At 41.2% G+C, this 14,040-nt stretch overlaps 1 non-coding gene across 1 annotated transcript; it reads right to left on the reverse strand.

Annotated features, from left to right (window-relative positions):
- Window positions 1–10,688: 10,688 nt before the first annotated feature.
- Window positions 10,689–10,816, reverse strand: LOC136121788 (small nucleolar RNA SNORA76). The gene has a single exon (XR_010655798.1). It is a non-coding gene; the product is annotated as a small nucleolar RNA SNORA76 (small nucleolar RNA).
- Between the last annotated feature and the right edge of the window lie 3,224 nt (window positions 10,817–14,040).

Raw genomic sequence — 14,040 nt, forward strand, 5'->3', positions numbered from 1 at the left:
ATCTTAAAGTACTGTGAATTCAAAAACGTCTCCTAGCTACTTCATCATGAGAATGTATTTTTTAAAAGATACTCTCAGTGAATCATAGAACCTTGGGTTTACCTTCTGGGCCAATTTTTGAATTGGCCCAAACTCAATTTTTGACCAAGATGTTGGAGATGCTGGTAACCAGTGTGGAAGAGAAGAGTCCGGCTCCTAGGTAGTTGTACATGTATACAGTAGGCACCACCAAAAGGTTAATGATGATGTGGTTCTCTCATTATACTGTTACTATTTAATAGCTCTTTAATTATTTTATCATGCTATAATTCATTTGTTTCTGTGAAGTCTGTGTTCCCTGCTAGAATGTAAGTTCTTGGTGGGCAGAGATCATATCTATGTCTGTCTTGCTCTGAATTTTATCCTCAGTGCCACACACTGACCCTGACGCTTGGTAGGTTTTCAGTCAACATTTGCTGAATAAGTAAATGAATCCAGGGTTTTAACAGGAAATACCTCTGTTCGGTGCAAACCAAAAAGTTCCTGGGTAGCAAACCTGATTTTAACCTTTGTCTTTAGCTGTCTTCCTCTGACACTTCTCCAATGAGAAGAGAGAAGATGCCACCTCATTCCTGGCACATGGAGGGGGAAGTCCAGGTTTCCCACTTAGCCTTCACTGATGCCTGAGCGAGGGAGCCCTTCATTACTGCTGGGCAGATGGGGCAGTTCTTGCTTCCCACTACGCCTCCACTGATACGTGTCTGACTGGGAGGGTTAGGAGTACCTCATTAGTGCCCCCCACATGCCCTCTACTGATACCACGTGGGCACAGGTGACTCATTACCTCTCAGTGGGAACAAAGTGTCAGCTCCCTACTCAGCTTTCTCTGTCGTCACCCCCTAACCCCCAGTGGGGGGACTTGAGAAAACTTATTACAAACCAGATTCCCACCTGGTTTCTGCTGGCATGGCATGGGCCCCAGAGGTTTTTTTGTGGAGGTTGGCTGGAGTAGAGTAGTTATTATCTAAAACTTTTCTGTCTTTCTAGGCTGCTCCTTTCCTGGCTCTTTGACTAGAGAGAGCACGCTTTTACTGGGGCTTTTTTGGTATTGGTATTTCCAAGTTGCCAGCTTCCTCAGCTATAAGTCTGCGGTATGAAAAGCAGAAAGCAAACCTGAAGAATTCACCCCTGAGTTCTTTGGATCCCCAAGTCCTAACCAGTCTGCCTTCTTTTCTCCAACTTTCAGACTCTTTTTATGCTTATTTTTTTATATAATATCCAAGAAGGAATAGGATAAAGTAGATACTGTGTCTTCCCAGAAGTGCACTTTTTTATTCCCTCTTTTTTAACACTGATGTGTTAGGCAGTGTTTTATCACTGTGACATTGTACGTATTCTCATGCATTTATTTGTTAATTCAGTGAGAATTTATTGAGCTCTTACCACACGTTCAACACTGAATCTGTCCCTGAAGTTACAAGGATGAACAAGATCTTACTTTCACAGTCCAATAGAGGAGACAAAACAAAGTAACGCAGACTATAATAGGGATCTGTACAAAGTGCTATAGGAGACCCAGGAGAAAGCAATTCATTGGAATGGGGTGCAGGTGAGGGTGGAGTAGATTTAGGGAAGGCTCCACAGAAGAAGCTGTTGAGCTAGATTAAAGAATGAGTAGGAACTTTCAAGATGGATAAGAGGGAAAAGTCATTACAGGCAAAATAAACGGCATGAACAAAGGCACAGAGGCATGAAAGTGAAGGGAACAGCAATTAGCTCCATGTGGGAGGAGCATGGGATAAGAGAAAAAGGTGATAAGAGTGGAAAATAGGTGTGAGGCAGATCATAGATCATGTCACAAAAGGCCAGAGTCACAGCTTTTCTCAAGCAAAACTTATGCAGGCTGCACTACATGGATGGCAAAACACACTTCCCCTTCAGATGCGGCAGAACTGAGTCTCCTCCCATACATGCTTGTTATGAATTACTCTCTTTATCCAGCCAAAGCATGTTTCCATCAACAGTTTGTCAATTCCAGGTTCCCCAGGCATTGCCACAATCATATCCCAAAGAGAGAGGACTGCTGTGTGTCTCTCAACCAATTAGTGGTCCATTTGTGTCTGCCAGCAAGTTGAAGCCTCAGAAACAATTTCCCATGAAGTTTATTTATGTCGCTGCTGCCCTAAAAACAAAAGATCAAGAAAGTAAGAAAATAAGGATATTAAGGCTGGAAGGAAGAACTTAAATGAAGGCTCCAAACTTAATTTTATTCCTAGTGGGAGGCCCACATATAAAGGAAGTGGGCCTGAAACTGATGGGCTTTGGCTGGAACAGCATGTTCATCTGACAGGCTACAGAAGCAGCAGCTGTAATCAAGGGGGAGGATATGGCCCTCCGACAACAATCAACATTGCTGTTGGGGCCTCTCCTGGACTGGCTGCCCCCTACTGTGGTCTGTTTCATGACCCTTTGACCTTAAGGCAGGACCACAAACTTCACTCCTATTAGATCAAGTTTACTGCCCATGCTTTGAGGGGGAAAAACAAAAACAAAACAGAACAGAATTTACAAAAAGTTTTCCCAGAGCTTTAAGCTCAACTTCTAACTTATGACAATAGATATATAATATATGTAGTTGAGTGTCCAAGCTTATAATTTAGAAGACTCAAGATAAGGAAAATATATTGTATTTATCCATATTTTTGCTTGCTATGTTCTTTCTTCCATCTTGATGTTCCAAGATTCCTTCTTTTATCATTTCCTTTCTCTTGAGAGAACTTCCTCTAGACATTCTTTTAGAGTGTATCAACAGAGAACAAACTCTTAGTTTTTCTTCATCTGAAAATGTCTTGATTTCTTCTTCATTCGTGAAAGATATTTTCACTGGATATAGGATTCTGGGTTGACAAATTTTCTTTTTCTCAGCATTTGAAAAATGTTGTGTGACCTCCATGGTTTCTGATGAGAAATCATCTGTCATTTGAACTGTTTTTCCCCCTAAAGGTAAGGTGTCAGTTGTCTCTCACTGTTTTCAAGATTTTTGCTTTGTCTGTAGTTTTAGAAGTTTGACTATGATGTGTCTTGGTGTGGACTTCTTTGGATTTATCCTGGTTAGGATTTACTCAGCTTTAGATTCATGTCTTCTGGCAAATCTGGGAAGCATTCAAGCCATTATTTCTTTGAGTACTTTTTCAGGCCCACTTTCTCCTTTCTCCAGAACTCCTATGACATGAATGTTAGATCTTTCATTATGGTTCCACAGGTTCTTCAGGCTCTGTTCTTTTTTTTTTTTTTCCCCCCCAGGTAATTTTCTCTCTACTGTTCATATTGGGCAATTTCTATTGTTCCATATTTTAGTTCACTAATTCTTCCTCTGTCTCAGATGTGGGGAGGGGTACACTAGCCCCTTCTCCAGGGCAGCAGGCTGGGGTCTAAGTGGAGACCAAGGCAGAAGATCCTGGGCCTGTGGGTCCCAAGGGAAGCCACACCCAGTAGCTAGTTGATAATCACTCTTCATGTTATAATTCCTTTTTCTTACCCTTGAGTCATCAATAATATCTTTTAAAAGATACAGCCTGGCCAAGCAGTTCTATGAGGAATTAAGGGAAAGGATATGTTTACTTGTGGCCCAGAGAAATAAAAGGGCAACAATGGGAGGAGTTGGGGAGGGGCATCCAGAACTACAGGCACAGTGGCTAGAAGCTTAGCAAAGAGGAAGTTTTCCCCCAGGTAACTGCAAAGACACAGATGTAGTGGGACCTGATGAGGTGACACCTGCCAGCCAATCCCCCAGAACCTTGAAAAGAAGTGGAGGTCCTGCTCTCACCAAGTGGGAACATTCACCCAGTAGCAGATTTAATATAATCTACTTTATATACTCAAACAAGTGAGACCGAAGAGTTATTTGGTCTGCACCCATTGTATAGTTGAGTAAACTTAGACTTAGGGGTGATGACAGCAATAACAGCCAATAGTAATAGCCAATAAATAACAGAGCTGGCATCTGCACCATGTTGGACTGACCTCAAAATCTATACTATGTTTACTAAAGGGGAAGGGGAGGATTCTGAAAAAATGTGTGGAGGACTAGGCAGATTTAGTCAGACACCATGAATAGTATGAGAGGAAACTTTAGAAACTGAACACTCCAATGGTGCTACCTGCTAAGAAGCCTGCAAGTGGAGACCCAGAGAACTGGGAAGAGGCAGAAGTATCTTTTGCCAGGGAGTGACTGGCCAAGTGACCAAGACAGAGCTAAGTCATGTGATCACTAAACATGGGCAGTCACACATGTTGCTTCAAAAATGATGATAGTCCATTACACAGCGTCCACTGAATGCACTCAAAGTTCACAATTCTAGAGGGAAAACTGAGAAAGTAAAAAGCACAGTGTCCAGCAAGATTGCTGCTTGGCAAGTGAACCCACAAGAGTTTTGATGGCCACGTCTCTCAGCCTAACCTAAAACTGGCCATGGGCCACATCTTCAATGTAGAGAGAAAACTTCTTTGAGTCAGTCAGTGCCAGTTACACTGTGCCAGCGTCCCGGATACACCACTTCCTGTGTGTCTCAGTGTGCTGGTCTGCCTGCAGAGGAGGAAAGAGACCCCACCAAACGCTGGGGTGATGCCTCAGTCTTTGAGATGACCCCCAGGTCTCACTGAAAGTGTGATGTAAGTGCAATGCCCTTGAAAGCACTGAGTCAGTGGTATACTGGTAAATGGTTAGCAACAGGCTGGCCCTTAAGGGGAAAAGCCCTAATTTATAGTGTTTGCCAATTTCTGTGGTATAGATAATCCACCATAGCTGATTTCAAACAACCAATGTGACATCACTGAACATGGAGTTAAGAGATGCACAGTAGTCCATCCTTATGTAGCACAGATATGACTGAAATAAAATATCTCAAAAGCACAGATATTAATAGAACACCGTAAAATGATTAAGTGATGAGTTTAGAGTATTATCTTTATTTTATATAATTTATTTAATTGCAAGTTTATCTAATTTAATTTTTAATATTGCCTGTGTTTAACAACTGGCTTGCAACTTTCCTGAAAATTTAACAATTGGCTTTTGTGAGCTGGTATAAGCCAGAACCAGTATCCTTTTGAGCCAGTGTTTTCTTTTATGGACAAATATTGACTGAAAGGTGAAATTGTAAAAGGATGGGCATTTTACAAAGAGATAAAATATCCAAGGAGGTAAGGTATTTGTTTTTGTTTTTTACTTATGCTATGTCAGAATAGGTTTGTTATATCGTTTTACTTAATGTTTTGTCAGATTGTGATTTCTCTCCTCTATTGAGCCTTCTACGGAATATATCAAAGGCCTAACCCAGTCTTCCATATGCTTCCATTATAATAAAATATAATAGGTGCCATCTTTACAGTTTTATCTGTCTCAAAGACAACATGAATGGGGGACGGGAGATGGATGGGGGAAGATTGTAGTTAAAGAAGATAAACTGGTGGTTTAACACCACTTCACTGCCAACAAACTCTATATTAAATTTAATGCTGCTCCCAAGATCAAAGAGGTAGACGGACACATGTAGAAATCAGCAGGATACACTGGAGCAATTAAAGATCAAAGATACGGATAATCCCTGCCCTTGAGGATTTTTGTTCAGGGATGTGTCCCTAGTGTCCAACACAGTACCAAGCAGATACACAATGGTATCTGGTGCTCACTCACTGGCCGTTGGTTCTCCCATCCTCCAGAAGCAAGCTCAGTGCTCCGATGCAGAGAGACCTATCTAAAGAAGGAATTGCCGAGCAATATGAACATACCCTATGGGAATTCAGTGCCTTGCTGCATTGTCCAGAGTTGTAAGGAAGGGCTTCTTAGGAATATTTATATTGCTGGAAGAGTTACAGGAGTTTACAAATTGTAGACCTCACCTCCAAACCTCCATCAATTATTAAGGAAAATCAATTTACTACCACCTGTTTTGTAACAACCAAATACCACACTAAGGTCAGTTTCTCCTTAAATTGTTAATGGCTTCACTTATGATGGGTTCAGCTTCTCTGAGAAAATCTTCAGATTGGTTTGTAGGATTCTTGGTCACCAACTAAATCTAACCTTCATCTGGCCCCAAAGCTTTAGGGGAAATTGTATTTCTCATCAGAAGCTACCTCCTCAGAGTCTGCCTTTTTCCCCTGGACAGGATCCCCTTCCTTGAGCTCCTGGCTATAAATTTCATCTGAAATTAAAAAATTTTAGTGAGTCTGTGGTGAAACAGTAAGACTGCCAGTAGCACTCAAAAAATTAAAAACAACTCCTTGACCACATACTTTTCATGTTCCGCATAAATCCTCACTTAAGACATACAGAGTACGCAACTTATGGCAAATCATGTTCTCACTTAACTAGAAGTAATTTGCCCAGGAGTTGTTAAATCATCTTCCTTCTTGACACTCATGAAAGTACTATTTGGAAATAGGGATTTCAAAGAATGGCCGATCAAACAAAATTTTAAATATTTCCCATTAGAAAGCTATAGACTTGGGGCTTCCCTGGTGGCGCAGTGGTTGAGAGTCTGCCTGCCGATGCAGGGGACACGGGTTTGTGCTGTGGTCCGGGAAGATCCCACATGCCGCGGAGCGGCTGGGCCCGTGAGCCATGGCCGCTGAGCCTGCGCATCCGGAGCCTGTGCTCCGCAACGGGAGAGGCCACAGCAGTGAGAGGCCCGCGTACCGAAAAAAAAAAAAAAAAAAAGAAAGGTATAGACTTGACGGGGTGAAATTTCACAAATGAGACTCTCAGCACAAAAAGAAAAGGCCATAAGTATTTCTCTACATATGTAAAGCAAGGAAAATAGAACTTCAAGTTCCACTCACCTTTTAAGATTAAGCATAGCTGGAAACAATAATATACCCAGGAACAAGCATGAAGCCATCTTTCCAAGGTAGGACATTGGAGGAATCTGAACCATTAAAGATAACCTAAGACATCTGTGAAAGACACAGGTTGTATTCTAAGGATAATAGAGACAAGACATTTTCAAATGTTGTATATAGCAGGATGATCAAAACCTTGAAATGTTCAAGGAAATTTTTTTATTACATATGTAAATAACTTCACAAGGAAAACACACATAGAATACGTCCACACACAAAAAAAAACCCTGTTTATATAAATGTATAATCAGTTCTGAAGGTTATTTTCACACAAGCATAATTTTAATCTAGTTATAGTCTTTTCATGTATCACTATTTTATAAACTGTTTATCATGTAACAACAAAGTCCACCTGGTCATCCATCATTGTAATGACTGTCGTAGGCTGGGTTCCTCCGGAAGCAGATGCTGAGACAGATGTGAATGCAAATAGCTTCTTTAGGAGGTGATTCCAAGAAGCACTCAGAAAACCAAGGAAGTGAGACAGGGAAGAATGCCAATGAGCAGGCTATCCCTGTGGGCAACCAGGGCTCAATACGCACTGGGGACCTTTGGAAGACAGTGTGGAACAAGCCTCAGAGTTAGCCCAACCAAGGAGGGAAGCAGTTGGGATATATCTACACCAACCGCCATCAGTCATGGGTTGAGAACAGTTTCCAGGGGGTGTTAATTCCCCAACACCTCCAGGCTGCCCTGTTCATAGGCTGAAAGGGCGCCAACAGCTAGAGAAACCTCACAGGCAAAGATCTGTAGATGCCTGTGGTTGGAAGTTTTTGGTTAGAGAACATGAATAGGAAGTCCTGCAGGGCCCGAGAGCATCAGACACAGTAACTATGTGATATCTCATCACATTTCTATGGCATTGTTTTTCTATTTGCTTTGAGAAATACAAATTTAATTGTCCAAGTTTCAGAAGGAAGTCAGTCAGTGTAACATCCATGTGAAACTTAGAATAGGTACCTGGTGAAAGAGATGCATTAAATTGTTTTGTAATCAATGCCATGGAAAGCTAAGTAAATTATTATTATTCAAAAGGCATTCATTCACTTCACCTCCATTATGATAGCTAACATAAAAAAACAGAAAATAGCAAGTGTTGATAAGGATATGAAGAAATTGGAACACTTGTGCATTGCTGGTGGGAATGTAAAATGCAGTTGCTATGGAAAACAGTATAGCAGTTCCTCAAAAATTTAAAAATAGAATTATCCATATGATCCAGCAATTCCACTTCTGGGTATATACCCAAAATAATTGAAAGCAGGGACTCAAACAGGTATTTATACACCCATGTTCACAACAGCCCAAGTGTCCATCAATGGATGAATAGGGAAACAAAATGTGGCATATACATATAAAGGAATATTATCCATCCTTATAAAGGAAGGAAATTCTGACACAAGCTACAACATGGATAAACCTTGAAAACATTATGTGAAGTGAAATAAGCGAGTCACAAAAGAATAAATTCTGTCTGGTTCAACTTATATGGGGTACCTAGAGTAGTCACATTCATAGAGACAGAAAGTAGACCAGTGGTTTCCAGAGACCGGGGGAGGGAGGAATGGGGAGTTACTATTTAATGGGCACAGCGTTTCAGTCTGGGAAGATGGAGAAAGTTCTGAAGATGGATGTGACTGAAGGTTGCAGAACAATGTGAACATAGTTAATACCACTGAACTGAACACTTAAAAATGGTTATAATGGTAAATGTTATTTTATGTATATTTTACCACAATTTTTTTAAATCCTGAAAATTTTTTTAAAATAAAAAAGTGAACTATTATTCTATGCAGCAATATGGATGAATTTTTCAAAGATGTTCATTAATTTTCTCAACATCTTCCAAGCTGTATATACTTAGTTTCTGGAAATTAACATCTGGAACCTGTGAAAATATTTTAGCAAAAGCCACTCCAGGGCCCTCTGATGTTCTTCCCATCCTTACTCTAAATGTGTACACACCAAAGGTCTTCCTCATGCCAGAATAAAGGCAGTGCTAGATCCAAAACATGGAATGCTTTCACTTCAGCTCTTTCTCCAAGATACAGTTCACTTACAGCTGTGTGTTTCTAGGGTTTGTGCAAAGGAGCCAACTCACGAAACCAGGAGCTTTCAATACTCAGGAAGAGTTGGCAGCAGGGAACTACCAGCGGTGACTGTGTGGAGACCTGATTTGCCCGCCCCCTTTAGAATGGTTGTCAGAATCTGCTTAGGAAGCCATCAAGGCAGGCAGTTTTCAAGTTAGTCTTTTGGCAGGCTTCTCTCCTTGGCAGGATCCTAAAGACTCCAGGATGGAGGTAGCTTTTGTCCCTAACTCCTTTCTCTTTAGCACTAATTGAGGCAAGATTTGGGCCTGATACTGTCTTCCATATGATAGCGTGTTCTCAAAGGTGTAGGTGGTGGATGAGACAAAAGCTTCCAAATCACTTTAAGTAACCTCATGCTCCCACCAAACTGAATTGCTTGCTGTGCCCCAAACACTTTCCCACATCCCTGCATGTGTGCACGAGCCTCCCTTCAGAGGAAAGAGACACTTCTGCCCTCTCTCCCCAACCTCTGTACATCCAAATCCAATCCTCTCCTCCACAATCCATTGCCCAATGGCTAATTAGAGGTAACTTCTTCCTCTTCCAGAATTCCATAATGCTTTAGCAGTTCTCAGGTTTTTGCATTTGGCATTTTCTACCTTGTAATTTAGATATGATATTTCTATCTTATCTCCCTTACTAGACTCTAACTTCCTTTAAGACAAAGTCCCTATCTGATTTACCCTAGTACCCATTCCACACAGAACGTTAGTTCAGCATGTTTCCCATAATAGGAAGTCAGTAAATATCTCACAAATGAATGAGTAAACCAATGAATGAATGTAAGCATGAAATCCTACAAGAAAAGCCCAACAAGTCTGGGAAAAGCTGTGCCATTAACCATTTGTTTTTCAAATGCCCATGTTTCTGGCCGTGCCCTGACCCTCCACACTTCTGCAAGAAATACAGGCTATAATGGGAAGACATGTCATCATCTTCAAACCTCTGTCTCTACCCCTCGAGCCTCTGAAGCACCAGACAAGCAATAATTCCCATGGCCCTCTCTGCACACCCCCATCCCCATGCCTTACAGTCACTTCAAATCTGAGAGCCCAGATTCCTCCAGTTAAGGAGCCTGAGTATAGACCACAATTTTCCAGCTCTTCCCTGGAGCTCTATAGTTCCAAGAAGGTGAAGGGGCCACGAGGAGGAGACTGGGACGGCAAGGCCTTGGGAGCCACACACATACACATATACTCACATTGTCCTTCAGCAAGAGCAGCTCTGGTTTTCATCTATTTTATATTTTAGTTTTTCACAGAAGATTTCATGAAGAATAGAAACTTCCCTGCTAAAATATAAGATATCTGAAAAACCTGGTGTAGCCCATGTACTTGGACTATGATCTCTAGGAGGGCAAGAGGTCAGAATTGTACCATTCATTACTGCCTCATGTCTGGCACAGTGCCATAAAATTAATTAGGAAGCATCTTGGTGGCACCAGGCATGAAGTGCCAATAACCCGAGTCCTGGTCCCAGCTCTAGTATGAACCAGTTGGGTAAGCCCCTTCTCTGAGCTTCAGTTTCCTCATTTTCAAAACAAGGGGAGGGCACAAAGAGAGGACACTCAAACTTACAACAAAGGCATAGGATATGCAGGACACTAAGTAACAGAGACTGCAGGATCCCCGACATATCCCAAAGAAATTTCAACCTTGGCTTTAAGGGCTGAGGCCTGAGTCACTGCAGTGCCTCACCCACTGGCAGCCCGGCGATGCCGGCTCCTAGTTAAAAGGGCCGGTGCCGTGGGGCCAGGTGGCCCCATTTATGCGCAAGTGCGGGCTCCGGCTCAGCAGTCTGACTCCAAAATGCCACGCGCAGGCACGGCAGCGGCTCGAGGCTGCATGTTAGAAAATATATATTTTTTTTTTTTTTTATATTAAGACATTGAGTTGTACTTTGAAGTGTTTGAGAAAAGAAGAATTTACCTGTACTTTTATATACATCTATTTTTATTTCATTATTAAAATTTTCAACTGTTTTAGCCAGCTTAGGCTAAGTCATGCTGCAGTAACAAATGATCTCAAACCTTGTTGATGACACAATAAAAGTTTATTTCTTGTTCAAAAACAAAACAAAACAAAAACCAAGGGATTTGTCCAGAAGATTCTAGAACACCACTGTCCAATAGAACTTTCTAAGAGGATGGAATGTTCTATATCTGTGCTACACAATATGGTAACCACCAACCATATGTGAATAGTGAACATCTAAAATGTGGCTACTGAGACCAAGAAACTGGATTTTAAATTTTAATCAATTTAATTTAAATTTAAACAGCTATATGTGGTAATGGCTGCCATACTGGACAGCACAGCTCTAGAACATGATCTCCAAGAACTCTTTCAACTCTGACATTCTAGAACTCTCTAAATAACCCTGCCACCACCTCACTACTCCCACCACCAGGCATTGTGATTACAAATCCCTCCCACTACCAAACACACACACACACACACACACACACACACACACACACACACGACATTGGATTCAAACGACTAAAGTTAGCTGTCTTCCTCAAAATGAACAGTAGGTGGCTCCCTTACCCTGAAACATCCACTGCTGCAATTACCTCAGAAGCTTCGGTGATTAAAGCAGCTGTAAGACACAGGGATCTTAGATGGGCAAACTACCCAGAGCACCATAAGACAGAAGGAGAAAGGAAAACCAGATTGGAGGGACTCCATGATTCTTCTCCAACCGTGTGTCTGACAGGGTCTTGGTGCTCCAGCCAGGTGTCAGGCCTGAGCCACTGAGGGGGGAGAGCCGAGTTCAGGACATTGGACCACCAGGGACCTCCCGACCCCACGTAATATCAGAGCTCTCCCAGAGATCTCCATTTCAACGCTAAGACCCAGCTCCACACAACGATCAGCAAGCTACAGTGCTGGACACCCTATGCCAAACAACTAGCAAGAAAGGAACACAACCCCACCCATTAGCAGAGAGGCTGCCTGAAATCATAATAAGTTCACAGACACCCCAGAACACACCACCAGACGCAGTCCTGCCCACCAGAAAGACAAGATCCAGCCTCACCCACCAAGACACAAGCACCAGTCCCCTCCACCAGGAAGCCGACACAACCCACTGAACCAACCTTACCCACTGGGGGCGGACACCAAAAACAATGGGTAGCTGCAGGTTCATAGCCTGGGGGCTGCAGGCTTTGAACCTGCAGCCTGTGAAAAGGAGACCCCAAACACAGTAAGTTAAGCATAATTAGAAGACAGAGAAATACGCAGCAGATGAAGGAGCAAGGTAAAAACCTACCAGACCAATAAATGAAGAGGAAATAGGCAGTCTGCCTGAAAAAGAATTCAGAGGAATGATAGTAAAGATGATCCAAAATCTTGGAAACAGGATGGAGAGAATACAAGAAACGTTTAACAGGGACCTAGAAGAACTAAAATACAAACAAACAATGATGAACAACACAATGAATGAAATTAAAAATTCTCTAGAAGGAATCAATAGCAGAATAACTGAGGCAGAAGAACAGATAAGCGACCTGGAAGATAAAATAGTGGAAATAAATACCACACAGCAGAATAAAGAAAAAATAATGAAAAGAATTGAGGACAGTCTCAGAGACCTCTGGGACAACATTAAATGCACCAACATTCGAATTTTAGGGGTCCCAGAAGAAGAAGAGAAAAAGAAACGGGCTGAGAAAATATTTGAAGAGATTATAGTTGAAAACTTCCCTAATATGGAAAAGGAAATAGTCAATCAAGTCCAGGAAGTGCAGAGAGTCCCATACAGAATAAATCCAAGGAGAAACATGCCAAGACACATATTAATCAAACTATCAAAAATTAAATACAAAGAAAAAAAGCAGCAAGGAAAGGCAACAAATAACATACAATGGAATCCCCATAAGGTTAACAGCTGATCTTTCAGCAGAAACTCTGCTAGCCAGAAGGGAGTGGCAGGACATATTTAAAGTGATGAAAGGGAGAAACCTACAACCAAGATTACTCTACCCAGCAAGGATCTCATTCAGATATGACAGAGAAATTAAAACTTTTACAGACAAGCAAAAGCTAAGAGAATTCAGCACCACCAAACCAGCTCGACAACAAATGCTAAAGGAACTTCTCTAGGCAGGAAAAAAAAGAGAAGGAAAAGACCTACAATAATGAACCCAAAACAATTAAGAAATTGGGAATAGGAATATACATATCGATAATTACCTTAAGTATATATGGACTAAATGCTCACACCAAAAGACACAGATTGGCTGAATGGATACAAAATCAATACCCATATATATGCTGTCTACAAGAAACCCACTTCAGACCTAGAGACACATACTGACTGAAAGTAAGGGGATGGAAAAACATATTCCATGCAAATGGAAACCAAAAGAAAGCTGGAGTAGCAATTCTCATAACAGATAAAATAGACTTTAAAATAAAGACTATTACAAGAGACAAAGAAGGACACTACATAATGATCAAGAGATCGATCCAAGAAGAAGATATAACAATTGTAAATATTTATGCACCCAACATAGGAGCACCTCAATACATACGGCAAATACTAACAGGCCATAAAAGGGGAAATCGACAGTAACACATTCATAGTAGGGGACTTTAACATGCCACTTTCACCAATGGACAGATCATCCAAAATGAAAATAAATAAGGAAACACAAGCTTTAAATGATACATTAAACAAGATGGACTTAATTGATATTTATGGGACATTCCATCCAAAAATAACAGAATACACATTGTTCTCAAGTGCTCATGGAACATTCTCCAGGATAGATCATATCTTGGGTCACAAATCAAGCCTTGGTAAATTTAAGAAAATTGAAACTGTATCAAGTATCTTTTCTGACCACAACGCTATGAGACTAGATAGCAATTACAGGAAAAGATCTGTAAAAAATACAAACACATGGAGGCTAAACAATACACTACTAAATAACCAAGAGATCACTGAAGAAATCATAGAGGAAATCAAAAAATACCTAGAAACAAATGACAATGAAAACACAATGAACCAAAACCTATGGGATGCAGCAAAAGCAGTTCTAAGAGGGAAGCTTATAGCA

Source organism: Phocoena phocoena, chromosome 3 (genome assembly GCF_963924675.1).
Source record: "Phocoena phocoena chromosome 3, mPhoPho1.1, whole genome shotgun sequence".
NCBI classification, from domain to species: domain Eukaryota; kingdom Metazoa; phylum Chordata; class Mammalia; order Artiodactyla; family Phocoenidae; genus Phocoena; species Phocoena phocoena.